General features: G+C 46.1%; 1 long non-coding RNA gene across 1 annotated transcript; it reads right to left on the bottom strand.

Moving 5' to 3' along the window:
* Positions 1-1510: 1510 nt before the first annotated feature.
* LOC134734286 (uncharacterized) lies at positions 1511-17061 on the bottom strand. The gene is made up of 3 exons (XR_010117562.1): positions 16300-17061; positions 7257-7340; positions 1511-1711 (listed from the first exon to the last, which is right to left on the bottom strand). It is a non-coding gene; the product is annotated as an uncharacterized lncRNA (long non-coding RNA).
* Positions 17062-18300: the final 1239 nt, after the last annotated feature.

The raw sequence follows: 18300 nt of genomic DNA, 5'->3' as shown, positions 1-18300 counted from the left end.
GGCATGAATGTGTTTGTTTTCTGAATGAGAATCTAAGTGCTGCCACAAAAAAGGCGTACTGGGGTAGAAGAAATAAGGTGAATTTGAAGCCGACAATTGAAATCATTATTGATAGTTTCCTAGTTTTCCTGAAGGTTGATCTGGAGAGATGGAAGTCTAAGCTAAGGAATAATAGATCTGCATCAGTGAAGTTGTAGAGTCACTTGTAGGCTCTGAGGGTCTGTCCCAGGGAAGACACAATGATCCATGGTGTGTTGGTTTGGTATAGAAAGGCCAGGGCCAGGCAAGCTCTTCATCCGTGGTTTTTATTCAGGTTATTAATAGAGCTCCTAGTATGTGTCTGGCCTTGAGAAGGGATGTGGCTTGTGTTCCTGCACTTTGAGGAGTTCTGAGTCATAAACCCATAGACCACGGAAGATCCTTAGAGATCGGCAGTCCTCTTACTCTGCAGGGAGCACCAAGGCCCAGAACACTGGCTTGCTCAAGGTTACACAGAGAGTTAGTGGCGGCCTCTTAAGAGGCCAGATCTTTTTTTTTTTTTTTTTTTTGAGATGGAGTCTTGCTCTGTTGCTCAGGCTGGAGTGCAATGGCCCGATCTCGGCTCACTGCAACCTCCACCTCCCAGGTTCAGGCGATTCTCATGCCTCAGTTTCCTGAGCAGCTGGGATTACAGGCGCCTGCCATGACGCTTGACTAATTTTTCTATTTTTAGTAGAGACAGGGTTTCACCATGTTGCCCAGGCTAGTCTCGAACTCTTGAGCTCAGGTGATCCGCCCGCCTCAGTCTCCCAAAGTACTGGCATTACAGGCATGAGCCACCGCGCCTGGCCTGGAAGCCAGATCTTTTTACTCCCAGTTTGGTATTTTTCCATTCAACTACTGTTGAAAATGCCTCATAGTTGTTAGAGAACAGTTCCAGAAAATATATAATTCAGTGTTAAATTGAATAATCAACTGCTACTGCATAGGGGGGAGAGTTCATTGTTCCCTGGAGCTATCTGGAAGTGTGACAGATTTTGAAGAATGGGAATGGTGTGGACATTCCAAAAGGACCAGAAAACCTTGTCTCTGTTCTGTGTTGTTTGGGGATGTCCATGAAGAAATGTATAACCCTCAATTCAAGTGTGAAGCCTTTGCACATGCTGTGGGAGCAGCATGCTGAGCATACTGCAGACTGATAGGGAGAGAGACATATTGTGTAGAGACCACTTTCTCCCCAAGCAAAACCAAAGCAAGGTGGGGTGGAGGACCCAGGGTGGGAGGGGAAGTGGCGTCCAAGTGATTCACAGGTTTTCAAGTAGGCTTGGAAAGCCATTACACATTTGAGGATGAACCTAGGTCACTAGAACTTTGACTCAATGACAGAAGGGGCCTTTGTGGAGGTCTTGATGTAAAAAACACGAGTCACCTCTCAGAACTTCTGCATAGCTGCTAGAAGTTGGTTCTCAATCTTAAAGTTCCTTCTTTTTCTAGAGGATTGCTGAAAGCAAAAGTAACAATCTAAACCATCTGCCACTTAAATAAGAGGAGATTTATTGCTTTTAATGGAAAGGATGCTTGTTCCAACAGAAAGGTATGGCTCAGAGAAGCAAGCCTGGCTGGGCGCGGTGGCTCATGCCTGTAATCCCAGGACTTTGGGAGGCGGAGGTGCGTGGATGACCTGAGGCCATGAGTTGGAGACCAGCCTGACCAACATGGCGAAACCCCATCTCTACAAAAAAATACAAAAAATAATTAGCCAAGTGTGATGGTGCACCTGTATAGTTCCAGCTACCTGGGAGGCTGAGGCACGAGAATTGCTTGAATCTGGGAGATGGAGGTTACAGTGAGCCGAGATCACACCACTGCACTCCAGCCTGGGCAATAGAATGAGACTGTCTCAAAAAAAAAAAAAAAAAAGAGGCAGCTGCAGCTTCATCTCTTTGGCCTCCCTGAGCATATATTCTGGTCACTGCTCTGCCATCAAGCTGTGGAGTAGGGGGGATCCCTAAAGAGCAAACAGCAGGTATGAGTGTTAGAGACCAGAGACAGCAATGCTGATTCAGCGCATAAAGTTCACCAATATGCAGTGTGGCTGGAGTTTGGAGCATGGGGCAGCCCTGAGGTGTCTATAAGGGGAATGGAGAGGAAGGACAAGGCCAAAGAAAGAAGCGGCTAGGATCACAGAGGCCCTGTAAACCGTGTTAAAGAAGGTGGACTCTAACTCAAGGGCAGTAGGGACTATAAATATCAGATTTAAAATTTTAATTTTTTTTTTTTTTTGATACGGAGTCTTGCTCTTGTTGCCCAGGCTGGAGTGCTATGGCATGATCTGGGTTCGCTGCAACCTCTGCCTCCCAGGTTCAAGCAATTCTCCTGCTTCAGCCTCCCGTGTAGCTGGGATTACAGGCGCCTACCACCATGCCTGGCTAATTTTTTCTCTCTTTTTTTTTTTCCGTATTTTTAGTACAGACAGGGTTTCATCATGTTGGCCAGGCTGGTCTCAAACTCCTGACCTCAGGTGATATGCCCGCCTTGGCTTCCTAAAGTGTTCGGATTACAGGCGTGAGCCACCGTGCCAAGCCAGATTTTAAATTTTAGATCACTCTGATTGCAGTGTGGGCATAAGAAACAGTGGAGTTAGTGACACTAATTAGAAGACTGTTGCAGTCATTGGAGAGAGAGGGGTCGATGGCCTGAACCTGTAGAGGCAAAACCATGAGTAGCAATGTTGGCACTCAGGGCAAACAACTCAAAATTGACCTTCAAACAGCTCTGTAATGCAGGATACAGCTTGTAGGCAGGTGTGACTGGTAATATGCCTTTTGATAGTTTTCAATTTAACTAAATAGTCTGGATAACCAGGTGTTTTTTTAAAAAACAATTATGTTTTAAAGGAAAACATGCCCCTTGAGATTATGGAATTCAGGAGCAAAGCATAGTCCACTCCTGTAGTTGGGCTGGGGCAGAGGCAGTGGGAAAGGGGTGGTAATCAGATTTGGGAGATACTTAGGAGGTAGGGTGGACAAGTAAAGTTTTTGGTAGAAGAACATGTTTTGTTTCGTTTGAATTGAATTAGTAATATATGCCATGGTAAAATTCAAACAGCACTAAAGGCATGCAATGAAAAGTGTCTCCTTAACCAGAGTCAGCCATTCTTAACAGTTCTTGTGTATTCTAGAGCTTTTTGTGCCACTGTAAGCCTATATTTAATATTTCTCTTTTATAAAAATTGGAACATACTATACATCTTTCTCTTCCCTTTACTAATTCACTTAACATTATATTTTGGCAGTCTTGCTATATCTATTTTTGGTTTGTTTTTAAAGAGATAGGGCCTTGGTCTATCGCTCAGGGTGGATTGCAGTGGTGCAGTCATAGCTCACTGTAACCCCAGACTCCTAGGCTCACGGGATCCTCCTGCCCCTACCTCCAAGTAGCTAGAACTACAGGAGTGTGCCACCATGCCCAGCGAATTTTTAAATTTTTTATAGAGATGGGATCTCCCTATGTTGCCCAGGCTGGTCTCAAACCCTGGCCTCAAGTGATCCTCCTGCATTGGCCTCCCAGAGCATTGGGATTACAGGTGTGAGCCACCATGTCCTGCCTACTTTGTTCTTTTAATAGTCCATTGTTTGAATGTGTGCTCTCATTATTTATTTAAACTAGTCTCCTTTTTTTTGAGACAGGGTCTCGCTGTGTTTCTCAGGTTGGAGTGCAGTGGCGTGACCTTGGCTCACTGCAACCTCTGCCTCCTGAGGTCAAACTATCCTCCCACCTCAGCCTCCTGATTAGCTGAGACTACAGGTGTGCGCCACCACACCCAGCTAATTTTTGTATTTTTTTGTAGAGTTGGAGTTTCACCCTGTTGCTCAGGCTGGTTTCAAACTCCTGGGCTCAAGCGATCCACCTGTCTTAGCCTCCCAAAGTGCCAGGATTACAGGTGTGAGTCCAGCCAAATTGGTCTCCAAATTGATGTACATTAGGGCTGTTTCTAATTTTTGATATTTGAGTTAGATTTTTTAAAATTAGATTTTAAATAAGGGAAGAGACACAAAATAATGAAGGAAGAATTCTAGGTGGTGAAAAAGATTTATACATAAATAGGAACCACTAGTGTCTTTGTATCTGACGGACTACTCTTGACTCGCCTAGGCCATAGGATGAATATATTTATGAGGAGGGAGGTGGGAGAGTAGTGGGTGTTTCTGCAAATCCTTGAGTCTATGTGTAGAATTGGGATGTGACTTAAGAACTGGGCATTTCTAACAGGGTCAGAGTGAAGCTGGCCATAGCCACTTCTTCTCCAATTAAAGATCTTTCAGGGGAGCAGGCTGCCACAGCTGTGAACATTGATCATACTCCGCTCCAGTAAAAATGCCTTCCTGCCCGTGCACAGACGTCACCCCGTTGTATCCTAAATCCACCTGTTGTCATAGTTGTTGCTCTGGGCACCCCAGCCATAGTAAGAAATATGAAGTATTGGCCGGGCGCGGTGGCTTATGCCTGTAATCCCAGCATGTTGGGAGGCCAAGGCAGGTGGATCACAAGGTCAGGAGTTCGAGACCAGCCTGGCCAACATGGTGAAACCCTGTCCCTACTAAAAATACAAAAATTAGCCAGGCACGGTGGCATGCACCTGTAAACCCAGCTACTTGGGAGGCTGAGGCAGGAGAATTGCTGGAACCCGGGAGGTGGAGGTTACAGTGAACTGAGATTGTGCCACTGCACTCCAGCCTGGGTGACAGAGTGAGACTCTGTCTCAAAAAAAAAAAAAAAAAAAAAAAAAGAAAAGAAGTATTTGTGAAAGAAAAGGTTTGCTGGCTTGAGTAGAAAGTTGTGTCAGGGAGGAATGAGAAATGGGCCATTTGTTTAAGGTCACCCCCGACTAGCTCTTCCTTTTCTTTTCTTTTTTTTTTGAGACGGAGTTTCATTCTTGTTGCCCAGGCTGGACTGCAACGGTGTGATCTCGGCCCACTGCAACCACTGCCTCCTGGGTTCAAATGATTCTCCTGCCTCAGTCTCCCAAGTTACAGGCATGCACCACCATGCCCAGATAATCTTTTTTCTTTTTTTTGTATTTTTAGTAGAGATGGGGTTTCTCCATGTTGGTCAGGCTGGTCTCAAGCTCCTGACTTCAGGTGATCCACCCGTCTCGGCCTCCCAAAGTGTTGGGATTACAGGCGTGAGCCACGCGCCCGGCCAGCTCTTCCTTTTCATGTAAGCATGCTCTTAGCTTTTCTGCTGAAGTTGGGGAAATTTGTTTTGATGCAGCCATCTGCCAGTTGCATAATCTTGGGTATGTTTTGACATCTCCAAGCTTCAGTTCCCCATCAGTCCAATGGGCATCATAATTCCCACTTGGCACAGTGTTGGAAAGATTTATTGAGCCAATGTATGTGAAAGGGCCTATGTTTCATTTTACCTTTTTGCAAGGCCTTGTCACAATGGAGTTCCTAAGGCAACGTATAATCCAACCCAAGATAATAGATACCAAAATGTTCTATTCTTTCCTGGGATGTGACTGCCAATGTTAGCCTCCCATAACTCTCAGCCTGTGTGCTTTACTGAAACTACCTCTGAAAGTTCATCACCTTCAGGGAATTCATACAAGATTTCTTTACATTTGTATAGTATTTTATAGCTGTCACAGAGACCTTAGCGAAAATCATCCAATTTGAACCCCCTAGCAAACCTTCTGGGGCAAGGCACATTTTATCACCATGTTACAGATAACATAAACGAGGCTCAGAGAGAATGATATAAAGAAACTGAGGGCCGGGCACGGTGGCTCACACCTGTAATCCCAGCATTTTGGGAGGCCAAGGCGGGAGGATCACTTGAGGTCAGGAGTTCAAGATCATCCTGGCCAACACGGTGAAACCCCGTCTCTACCAAAAATATGAAAGTTAGTCAGGTGTGGTGGCACACGCATGTAATCCCAGCTACTGATGAGGCTGAGGCATGAGAATTCCTTGAGCCCAGGAGGCAGAGATTGCAGTGAGCTGAGATCACACCACTGCACTCCAGCCTGGGCGAGAGTGAGACCTTGTCTCAAAAAAAAAAAAAAAAAAAAAAAAAGATCCAGGTGCCATGTCTCATGTCTGTAATCTCAGCACTTTGGGAGGCTGAGATGGGTGGATCACCTGAAGTCAGAAGTTCGAGACCAGCCTGGCCAACATGGTGAAACCCCGTCTCTAGTAAAAATACAAAAATTAGCTGGGCATGATGGCAGGTGCCTGTAATCCCAGCTACGCAGGAGGCTGAGGCAGGAAAATTGCTTCAACCTGGGACGTGGAGGTTGCAGTGAGCCGAGATCATGCCATTGCACTCTGGCCTGGGCAATAGAGTAAGACTCTTGTCTCAAAAAAAAAAAAAAAAAAGAAACTGAGGCTTAAAGAAGACAAATAATAAACAGAAGAGACCAGGAGGAGATTACTTCTAGACTACTTCAAGACTAAAGAGGTGAGACGTACCTTCCCTGACCTCAATCTGCCTAGGTTTGGAATTCTTGAGCCTGTTTCCCCAATCATGTTTTGCATCCTAGTAAAATGCATGCCACTTCTAAAATAATTTTTCTGTTGAAATAATAACATCAGCAGGCTGGGTGCGGTGGCTCACACCTGTAATCTCAGCACTTTGGGAGGCCAAGGTAGGTGGATCATCTGAGGCCAGGAGTTCGAGGCCAGTCTGAACAACATGGCGAAACCCTGTCTCTACTAAAAACACACAAATTAGCTGGGTGTGGTGGTGGGTGCCTGTAGTCTCAGCTACTTGGGAGGCTGAGGCAGGATAATCATTTTAGCCTGAGAGGCAGAGGTTGCAGTGAGCTGAGATGGCACCACTGCACTCTAGCCTGGGCGACAGAGTGAGACTCCATCTCAAACAAACAAACAAGCAAACAAAAAAACCACAATGGACTTTTGTAAAATAAGAGAGAAAGCAGCCACACGTTTATATACCCATGTGCATAAGCTCCCTCCACACACCAGTGAAATCATCTGAATTTTACATTTCAATAAGTAACTGGCACCTTCTTGGCATATTAATCTGTAGGAAATTATAGGTTGCAGTGTTGTGGTATTTTATCAGAGAATGTCAAGTAGATTACAGTATTATGTTACTTTGACGTCACTGCCCAGCATTGCTTTGGTCTTTTCCTTACTAACAGATACATTTACTAGATTTCATTTTAATGTTATGTAAAAAAAGATAATTTATAATAATTTCCTTTGTAAACAGCATATTTCTTGCTTGATCATAAGGACTTCACTTACTTCTGTCCTCTTGCTGTTTGGGGTCATGACTGGTGTCTGCTCACCCTTCTCGGTTCTCCAGAGCAACATGTGACCTGAAGCCAACTTGGGAAGAGAAGAAACAGGTCAAAGAAGAGAGCAAAGATTAAACAGAACAGTGTGTTATAGCACTCGATCTCGAATTAAAAAAAACAAAAAGTAAAACTCCCCTGTGTAGTGAAGAATTGATTTTACCCAAAGAGAGGTCTGGCTTTGGCCCTGGGCTACTGGGAGATGATCTCTAGGCCCCTAGAATGTCCTGCCCAATAGGAATGTCATTGTTTGCCTGAGGAGTTTGGCCACCAGATGCTCAAATGATGTGATTTATAATGGGGGCTCTGAAACATGCCATATCAGTTCCAGCCCCCATAGGGACTGGAGAGCAAAGGTCAGTCATGCAGGCAGCATGTAGTCAAGCTCCAGCAAGGGCTCTGGACACCAAAGACTCGGGCAAGCTTTCCTGGTGGCAGCACTCGCAAGCACTGCCACACCTTGTAGCTGGGAGGGGCAGTGATGTCTGAAACTCCACAGGAGAAGGTGCCCAAAGCTTCCCGTGTGGCTCTTCCCAGACTTTGCCCTCTGTATCTCTTCTCTTGGCTGGTTTGCTGCAATAAAAGTTTAATTTATCATAAGTATAGTGCTTTCCTGAGTTCTGTGAGTCATTGTAGCAAATTATCAAACCTGCGGGGATAGTGGAACCAACTCCTGAACTGGCTACTGGTATCTGAAGTAAGAGTGGCCTGGTAGAGGACTGTTCCTTACCCTGTGAAGTCTGGCCTGAATCTAGGCAGTTGGGGTCAGACATCACTGCATTTCCCAAAGCCTGCTTTTAGATTTTGATTTTGACACTTTTTGACACTTTCTAGTTTGGTTACTTCTCTCGATTTCATCTTTTTTTTTTTTTTAAGACAGATTCTCGCTCTGTCACCCAGGCTGGAGTGCAATGGCACGATCTCAGCTCAGTGCTATCTCCGCCTCTCGGGTTCAAGTGATTCTCCTGCCTAAGCCTCCCGAGTAGCTGGGGTTATGGGTGCCTGCCACCAGGCCCGGCTAATTTTTTTTGTATTTTTAGTAGAGACGGAGTTTCACCATGTTGGCCAGGCTGGTCTCAAACTCCTGACCTCAAGTGATCCACCCGCCTCGGCCTTCCAAAGTGCTGGGATTACAGGCGTGAGCCACTGTGCCTGGCCGGCTTCAATTTTTCTAATCCTTAATTTGGGGGTCATACTTGTCCTATTTTCTTCACAGGGTTAATTATGAAGATCAAAAATTAAATAGTGTGTGTGTGAGAGAGCTATTGATAGCAAACAAGAACATGCTATCTAAAACTAAAGGACCATCAAAAGGTATTACTTTTATTACAATGGAACTAAATGGTGGGGATAATGTGGTGGAGATGTACATGTGTTAGGTAAGGCTTTCTTCAATCATTCATTACACAAATAAAGATTGAATTTAGGTGTTGGGGAGATAAGTCAGGGCCTTGCCCTGTGGGGGCTTCTATTCTACTCAGGGAGAGAGAAAATAAAGAGGCAACTGAGGAGAATAATTAGACTGTGGTCATTGTTGTGATGGAAGCAGAATGATAAGGTAACAATTCTGTTGGAAGGGGTGCCTCTCAAGACAGAGTGGCCAGAGAAGGCTCATAAGAACTGATGTTTGGATAAAGAAGTTAAAAAAGAGAACAAGGGTATTTTAGGCAGAAGGACTAGCAAGGGCAAAAGTCCTGAGGTGGGAAAGAGCTTGGCATGTGTACAGAACAGAAAAGAGATCTCTGTGTCTGGCCTGGGGATAAGGTTGGAGATATGCATGAGTCAGAAGAAGAAGGAACTTTTTTTTTTTTTTTTTCTCTTTTTCTTTTTTGAGACAAGCTCTCACTCTGTCGCCCAGGCTGGAGTGCAATGGGACAATCTTGATTCACTGCATCCTTGACCTCCCAGGCTCAAGTGGTCCTCCCACCTCAGCCTCCCGAGTAGCTGGGACTATAGGTGCACATCACCGCACCTGGCTATTTATTTGTATTTTTAGTAGAGATGAGGTTTTGCCATGTTGCGCAGGCTGGTCTCAAATTCCTGGGCTCAAGCTATCTGCCTGCCTCAACCTCCCAAAGTGCTAGGATTACAGGCATGAGCCACTGTGCTTGGCAGAGAAGGGCTTTATTTGCCAGAGAAAATATTTGAATTTTTAAGAATGACATGAAGTTAAGGTGGTTTTAAGTAGGCAAGTGACATGAACTGCTTTAAGAAGACACTCCAGGCTGGGTGCGGTGGCTCACACCTGTAATCCCAGCACTTTGGGAGGCCGAGGCGGGCAGATCACCTGAGGTCGGGAGTTCAAGACCAGCCTGAACAACATGGAGAAACCTCATCTCTACTAAAAAAAATATACAAAATTAGCCGGGCATGGTGGCGCATATACCTGTAATCTCAGCTACTTGGGAGGCTGAGGCAGGAGAATCGCTTGAACTCGGGAGGCGGAGGTTGTGGTGAGCCGAGATTACGCCATTGCCCTCCAGCCTGGACAAGAGCGAAACTCTGTCACACACACACACACACACACACACACACACCAAAAACAAAAACACCCACACACATACAAGAAGACACTCCAGCTGCTGAATGGGGATGAGGGGAGGCAAAGAGACATCACCAGACTATGTAGGGAAGGAGCTGGCAGAGGAGAGCTGGAGAAATGGTCATATTCCAGCTATGCTTTAAGGTAGAACCAAAAAGACTTACTGATGGATTAGATGTTGGGGATGGGGAAGGCAAGAGGAAGAAAGGTTTGTCAGCTGCCTCCTCTGGGAAGCAGATACTGAATGAGGAATGTAAGAGGCCTAAGAGGGAGTGCCTATGAGAGGGGACAGGAAGCAGGGTTCAGCAAGGAGAGCCTAAGACTGAAATGCAGATAGAATCTTGGGCAACATGTTGGGGAACTCCAGAGTAAAGATGTCTCATTAGAGGGGTTCGCATAGGGCAGAAATGTCCAGGTCCTAAGAACCCCTCCACTCTGCTCGGTCACTGGCCGGGGCCTGCTGAGAGGAGTGTGCCTTGGCTGGAAAACTGAGACAGATCCCTCAGCACTAACAGCTGGAGGCTGACAGCTAACTGTCCTCCTTGCAGCTGAGCAGCAAGTTCTTTCTTGAAGACAAATCCAAGTGGGGCACCTTTATGGCTACCACAGTCTTCTTTTTGTACCATGTGGATCTACTTTTCCACACACGTTGAGGGGTAGCTCTTCCGGGGTTTCAGTGGGCTCTTTTCTTGAAGGGACTTAGATAAGGGAGGTCAGTGGGATAACCACAGGCTGTTGCTGCAGTTGGTCTTGCAATAGGTAACATCATTTCCCTCCTCCATTATCCATTCTAAATTCCACTCTTCCTCTCTGCTAGAGATGACACCACTGTCATTTCTGCTGGTCTCGATAGCCTACCAGGTGGTGTAGCACAACCCTGATTCCTGAGAGGCTCTGAGTCCCTGATCACGTCACCCTTCACAGGCTGGGCTGCACTTGCCATTCAGGTCACCATTGGGCATGAAGAGTATCAAAAGGTGCCCAAGTGGCTCACCTGAGTTTCACACATATTCCTGCCTTATTGTCCAAGAGCAGTTCTAGCTCCTTTTGTTGATCAGTCTCCACATCCCTGCCCCAGGCCCACACAAAGCTGCACCCTCTAGAATACAGGCACTATTCCCAGGCATGGAATATGTTTGCTTCCAGAACCCTCCGGGCATTTTAGTTCCTTCTTTGTGCATGCAAGATGCAGCATTTTGTCTTTTGTTTCAGAGGCAATGTCCTAGTACACCCTTGACCACTGGATTCCAAAAAACTTTATGGAAGGGGCAAGCCCTGGAATCTTCAGAGAGTTTATGTCTCATTTCCTAGAGTGCAAGTGTCTTCCTGAGGCTTTCAGGTGCCAGCCACCTCTTGCTATTCTCTCAAATTAGCCTAATGTCATTGATGAATGGAGCATCGTGATATTCTGTGGGAAGTGCAGATGATCTAGATCTTTTCTGAATGTATCATGACATAGATTGGGAGAGTTAACAACAACCCTGGGGGCCAAGGGAATCTAAATGAATATTGTCATCCAGTCCATGTGAATGCTGTTTCTGATTCTCTTTCTTGATCGAGATAGAAAAGAATGCATTTGCCAAATCAATGGCCGAATGTCATGTACTTGAAGCCATAATTTATATATTCTAGCAATGACACCACACCCAGCATGGTCACTCGGGGCTTGAGCTGAGCTGGGAATCGTCTATGGTTATTTTCCAGGATCCATGTGTTTTCTGCAAGGGCCAGGCTGGTGAATTAAACAGAGGTATGATACAGACCACGATCCTTGCATCCTTGAGGTACTTAAGGGTGGCAATGATCTCTATTTTCCCTCTGGAATGAGATATTATTTTGTATTTGCTATCTTGGCTGGGTGAAGGGGAGACGGACACAATTTCAGAGGCTTCCACTGACCTTCCCCACATGATAGCTCTTACATCATAAAGCAGGGGCCCCACCTCAGGGCTTCCCCAACTGCTGAATATACCAATCCCAGTTATACATTCAGGGACGGGGGCAATGACCACCAGGTGAGGCCATGGCCCTGGTGGACCCACTTGAAGCTGGACATCAGCCAGAATCCCCATTTTACCTGACCATCATTGTAACGGGGGCCATAATGACATTTCAGGTCTTTGAATACCAGTGTCATTTCAGGCCCTGTGTCTAGTAGTCTTCAACATGTCTGGATATTCCTCCTCTCCCAGGTGACAGTCACCCAGGACTGGTGGAATTATTACAGTGCACACTTGCTGTGATGTTGCAGGGACCTTCCTCTTGGGGACTCTGCCACATTTTCCCATTCAATAGATTTCAGGTCTGAAAAATGTTTCAGGTCTAGGAAATGAGAAGGAATCATGACTTTTTCTTTTTAATGTTCTTAAAACATATATTTTATTTTAAATAGTGATAAAGCCCGGGCGAGGTGGCTCACGTCTGTAATCCCAGCACTTTGGGAGGCCGAGGCGGGTGGATCACGAGGTCAAGAGATCAAGACCATCCTGGCTAACATAGTGAAACCTTGTCTCTACTAAAAAAATACAAAAAAATTAGCCGGGCGTGGTGGCGGGCGCCTGTAGTCCCAGCTACTTGGGAGGTTGAGGCAGGAGAATGGCATGAACCCGGGAGGCAGAGCTTGCAGTGAGCCAAGATCGCGCCACTGCACTCCAGCCTGGGCCACAGAGCGAGACTCCGTCTCAAAAAAAAAAAAAATAAAATAAAATAAAAATAAATAGTGATAAAAATACAACATTTCAGCTGAGTGTGGTGGTGTGCGTTTGTAGTCCCAGCTACTTGGGAGGCTGAGGTGGGAGGATCGCTTGAACCCAGGAGGTCAAGGCTGTAGCGAGCCAAGATGGTGCCACTGCACTCCAGCCTGGGCAACAGAGCAAGACCCTGTCCCCAAAAAAGAAAAAAACCACACACAAAAAACAACATTGATCATCTTAACAATTTGTAAGTGTGCAGTTCCATAGTTTTAAGTATATTCACAGTATTGTGCAGCTGAGCTCTAGAGCTGCTCATCTTGCAACACTGACCCCCCATACCCATTAAACAACAACTCCAAATTTCTCCCTGCCCCTGGCTCCTGGCAACCACCATTCTACTTTATGTTCCAATGAATCTGACTACTTTAGATACCTCATATAAATAAAATCATACAGTATTTTTGTCTTTTTGTGACTGGCGTGTTTCAGTAAGCATAATATCCTCAAGTCTCATCCATGTTGTATGTGACAGGACTTCCTTCCTTTTTAAGGCTGAATAATGTACATTTCCCATTTTATTTATTCTTTCATCCATCAATGGACACTTGAGTTGCTTCCTCTTGGCTGTTGTGAATAATGCTGCTGTGAATATGGGTGTGCAAATATCTCAAGACCCTGCTTTCCATACTTTTGAAGTGGGATTGCTGGATCATATGGTAATTCCATTTTTAATTTTTTGGGAACACTGAGACTGTCTTCCACAGCAGCTGCCCCATTTTACATTCTCACCAACACTGCACAAGGCTTCCAATTTCTCTACTTCAAGACTTTTTACGGGGGCAACTGTGCTCAGCCTATTCTTGCATTTGTTTGATTTGCCCTTGTTGGCTGTCTGTTAATTTTATCCCTAGGGATATCATGTTCTATTAATCAACTTAATTTCCTCTTGACTGGCTTTTTTTATTGATTGATTGATTGAGACAAGGTCTCACTCTGTCACAAGGATGGAGTGCAATGGCACCAGCCTAGGAGGCTCACTGCAGCCTCCAACCCCTGGGCTCAAGGGATCCTCCCATCTCAGCCTCCCAAGTAGCTGGAACTACAGGCACATGCAACTATGCCTGGCTAATTTTTTTTTTTTTTGAGTTGGAGTCTTGCTGTGTCGCCCAGGCTGGAGTGCAGTGGCGCGATCTCAGCTCACTGCAAGCTTTGCCTCCTGGGTTCACGCCATTCTCCTGCCTCAGCCTCCCAAGTAGCTGGGACTACAGGCGCCCGCCACCATGCCCGGCTAATTTTTTTTTTTTTGTATTTTTAGTAGAGACAGGGTTTCACCATGTTAGCCAGGATGGTCTCGATCTCCTGACCTCGTGATCCGCCCGCCTTGGCCTCCCAAAGTGCTGGGATTACAGGCATGAGCCACTGCGCCCGGCCATGCCTGGCCAATTTTTAAATTTTCTTTTTTGTCGAGACAGGTCTTACTATGTTGCCCAGGTTGGTCACAAATTCCTGGCCTCAGGTGATCCTCTCACCTTGCACCGGGATTATAGGCATGAACCACACCTGCTCTTGACTGGCTCTTTGACTTTGCTGGGCATTGAGAGAACTGTGACCTCCTGGCTTCTATTGTTGCCACCTGCCCTTTATTGCTTGGCATTGGGGAGGGGGTCGGTTATTTCCATTGCTATCAATAATCCCAGCTTTGTTATGACCTCTCCTACCTTCATCCCTGGCCTACGGAGCGGAGGCCCCACTGTCTGTCTCATTCCCATTTTGTTTATTGATGCTGGTGCCCCTGTCACCAATGCCGTGGTAAGGGATGTGTGTCTTCCATGGAACATAATCCCACGGTGAGTCTTTAGACCTCAAATAATACAGTCCAACACATCTACTTTCCTAAACTTTTAAATTTCTTCCTCCACTGCTGATGTGGAGGAAGCATCGAAATTCAAGCATTTCAACTGTGCTGCGTGGGTCATTACTTTTTCAAGGCTTGTAGGAGCACAATAATATTCATATATCTGAACTATTACACTCCTTGCTGGAGTGTAAATCTTGTATCCCAAGAAAGTGCCCCTAAATTAATAAACTTTCTTATCCAGGTTTCTATTCTGATATTCTCAAAACTCTAGGTCCGGCTGGGCACAGTGGCTCACGCCTGGAATCCTAACACTTTGGGAGGCAGAGGCGGGTGGATCACTCGAGGTCAGGAGTTCGAGACCAGCCTGGCCAACATGGTGAAACCCCGTCTCTACTAAAAATACAAAAATTAGCCGGGCGTGGTGGCAGGTGCCTGTAATCCCAGCTACTCGGGAGGCTGGGGCAGGAGAATCGCTTGAACCCAGGAGGCGGAGGTTGCAGTGAGCCGAGATCGTGCCACTGCGCTCCAGGCTGGGGGACAGAGCAAGACTCCATATCAAAAAACAAACAAACAAAAAATTCTAGGTCCATGGGAACCTCCCCTGCTCTTGCTGGTACATCTTGGTTTAGTTCCTTTCTTCCTTGTAAGGCCCAGCACATTCTTGGCCCTGAATTATGTGGTGACTTATGCCCAGTTATTCTGGTAGCCAGAAGAGGAGATGGGGCTGATCTGGAGGGGCACTCCTGTTATGTTTCAGGGAGAGATCTCTGTGTTGCCTTTCCTGGGCAGCAGGTGGTGCTAGCTCTTAATAGAGAGGGGTGGGCCCTCTTAGCAAGGTATGTGGGGTCAGAGGAATCTGGGAACCAAAATCTTCAGGGATCTCCACCATCCAAGGTACCAGATGTCCCCATTCTGTGTGTTGGAATCCCAGCGCAGGTTTTCTCAGCCAGGGCCTTGATCTTGACGGGGCAGATCTACCTTGGCTGAGGGTTCTAGCCACCTGCCTCAGCCTCAGTGGGGTGTTAGTTTTTGAAGCTCCTGGTTGCTATCAATTTCTGAGTTCTCTCTATCTTTTATGGCTCTTCTATTGCAGGCGATCTCTTTGCTACCAAAGAAGCTCCTGGCCCTCACACTTAGTTTCAGTTGTTTGCTAAGTGCCTTTTCTTATCTCTCTGTACGATACCAGTGCAGCTGAGTAACAGCCAATTCCTTTGTCATTGTGGGCTTTGTTCTCCCGTGCATTTTTGGTATGTTTTAATTTTAATGTTAAAAATGGACACACTGTAATTGCCCATCCTTATGGGGTACAATTTATCTCTGTACTTTTCAAAAGCCTGAATCGTTTCACTGGCCAGGTGGTCCCTGCCATCAGCTCATTCTCCTAAATTACCAAAGGTGAAAGTTTTTCTTGCTGGAGACTGTTCTGGTCTCTATTATTTTTCTGTCAAATTCTGCTTGCAAACTGAAAAGTTCCTTTTTTAGTTCCTGTTTCCTGCAATACCTTACCAATCACAGCTAAGAAGAGCCTGTTACTACTTTTAACATTCTGCCTGGAAGTCTCTTTAGCTACCTCCAACAAATTTATTAGGTATATTTTCTAGCTCCCAAGATACCACAGGTGACAGTTTTGTGAATGATTCTACCGCCATATAACATGGGTGGTCTTTCTCCCGTCTCTGAGAGCAGTTTTCTCCCTGCTCATCCAGACTCTGTAACAGTCTCCTTGCTGCCCTTCTAGGCTGTCTGCTGCTGAGTCCCAAGATCAATGCCACTTGTTTCAGGTTTTAGTCAGGGCAGCATCCCACTTCCAAGAAACAATCTGTTTTAGTATCTATTGCTGAGTAACAAATCACCTCAAAACCTAGTGACCTAAGACAGCAATGGTTTGTTAGTTTCTCACAGTTCTGGGGGCTGGCTGAGCGGCTGGTCTCTGGTCTTGCTTGTGTGCTGCTCCAGCTGTGTCTGACTGGAGGCTTGGATGCTGGGACAGATCCATGTGGTTTCATGGTCTCATAGCAAGGATGCTCGCCCAGGCTTCTTACAAGCACCAGAATTTTAAGAGAGTAAAGGAGTGGAAACTACAAGACCCTTTAAGGCCTAGGTGCTGGAATGTACACAGCACATGTTCTTTGTTCTATTGGGCAAAACAAGTCACTGGCAAACCCAGATTCAAGCAGCAGTTGGAGAGAAAGCAATACCTCTCAAAAGGGAGGAACAGCAAACTCATATTGCAAAGGAGCATGGAGTGGGGCTGGTTCACTGAGGATCACTATTTAGTCATCTATTACATTTATAGTACATTTAAGATGCATGTTAGATACCCAGGTAAAGATGTTAAGTTGACACTTAGCTCTAAGTGCCAGAGAGGGAAATTTAGGCTGGAGAAATAAATTTGGTACAACATATCAACATATAGATTTGGTGCGTCTCGGAATCATCCTGCCCTTGGGGTTTCCGGCTGCTATATAAGTCTGGACTGTGCATGAGGCGCGGTACAAGCGGAGTGCGGCCTTCCGCAGCCAGAGCTGGGTGGAGGCTGGGGGAAGAGGAACATTGTGTTTTTGAGTCCACTTCCCTATTTGTGCACAGAGTATTCCACTAGTGTTCTCTTCCCCACCTCCCCACCTTGATAGAGCCAAAAACATTAGGGATGGTATTAGGACAACTGACCTGCATGCCAAGGACATAGGACAGGAGACTATGCCATTGCCTTGTTTTGCCACCTCAAATCAGGAACCTTGGGAGAAAGGGGCTGTTTGCTGTCATGGCTTTATATCTGGAGGAAGGGAAAGCAAGAACGGGCATGAGCCTAGTATTTTTGAAAGAAAGGGGTAATTTCTGAGCCATCCCAAACCAGCAGGAAGGACAGGGGTGATAACCCCAACTTGTTCATAGCAGGAAGCAAAGAGGAGAAGGGATTCGGCGTCAGAGACCATGACACAGGTCAAGAGTTCTAGTGCTACTTGCTTTTCTATGGTTACTTTTCCTCATATTAAGTCCTTATGAAAGCCGCCTTATGTCCATGGTTTCTGTAGCTGCACCAGCCTCTACACTTTTGATAGTTCAGGAGGAGTTGGGAATCTGTATTCTCCAATTGCTCCCCAATCTTAATGCACTTAACAAGTGTGTTCTCCACACTTATTAACCCTCCAAAATCCCGTTTTTAAACTGGTCCTGCTAATTTTTGCATTCTCCCCATCCTTGCTTCCAACTCCAGGGTTGGGGTGAGGTTGGGGTGGGCCATGTACAAGACTTTCTGGCTCTATCTCTCATTTCTTGAGCAGAGCTGGGCTGTACTAATTGACCTCGAGGGTCTCAGCTGTGTTAGGTTGGGTGTTTGTTAGAGCTCGTTAGGCTTGTAATTAGTGCAAGGAATCTAGGTCAGAGGCAACGGGTTGGAGTGATGGTCTCCTGGGGCATGACTAAAGGTGGGGAATAGCAAACAGCCTCCTCATTCTGTGGGTGGGACTTGTGTCACACACACAGACAAACAGACACAGGGTCACATGCAGAAAGGCGGTCAAACTCTGCTGTGTGTGCATGAGTGTGTGCATGAGTATGTGTGTGTGTGTGTTCGCTCCTGCATTTACTCGGGTTTCTTTCCAACCTCTCCATATATGGCGTGGCTCTGAAGCAAGCTGGGGATTGGCTGCTCCTGTTGGGAGACAGGGAGGTAGTAAGAAAGCAGAAAGAGAAAGGAACCCAGCGTAGGGAACGGAGTGACGAAGTGGGGGGTGGGGGCAGTAGCTGAGCTTCAGGGTTGCAGAAGCGAGCTGGGACTGCTTGCCTGTGAGGTTTAGATAGGGGATTCTTAGAGACTCACTTCCTGGGAGAATGAGGCAAATTTACTACTGGCAGAGGGGTTGGGAGAGCGGCTGGGGAAGGAGGTAAGAGCTGTTTC

The sequence above is a fragment of the Symphalangus syndactylus genome, chromosome 12 (assembly GCF_028878055.3).
Source record: "Symphalangus syndactylus isolate Jambi chromosome 12, NHGRI_mSymSyn1-v2.1_pri, whole genome shotgun sequence".
Taxonomy (NCBI): domain Eukaryota; kingdom Metazoa; phylum Chordata; class Mammalia; order Primates; family Hylobatidae; genus Symphalangus; species Symphalangus syndactylus.
This window is presented reverse-complemented; position numbering and strand designations above follow the sequence as displayed.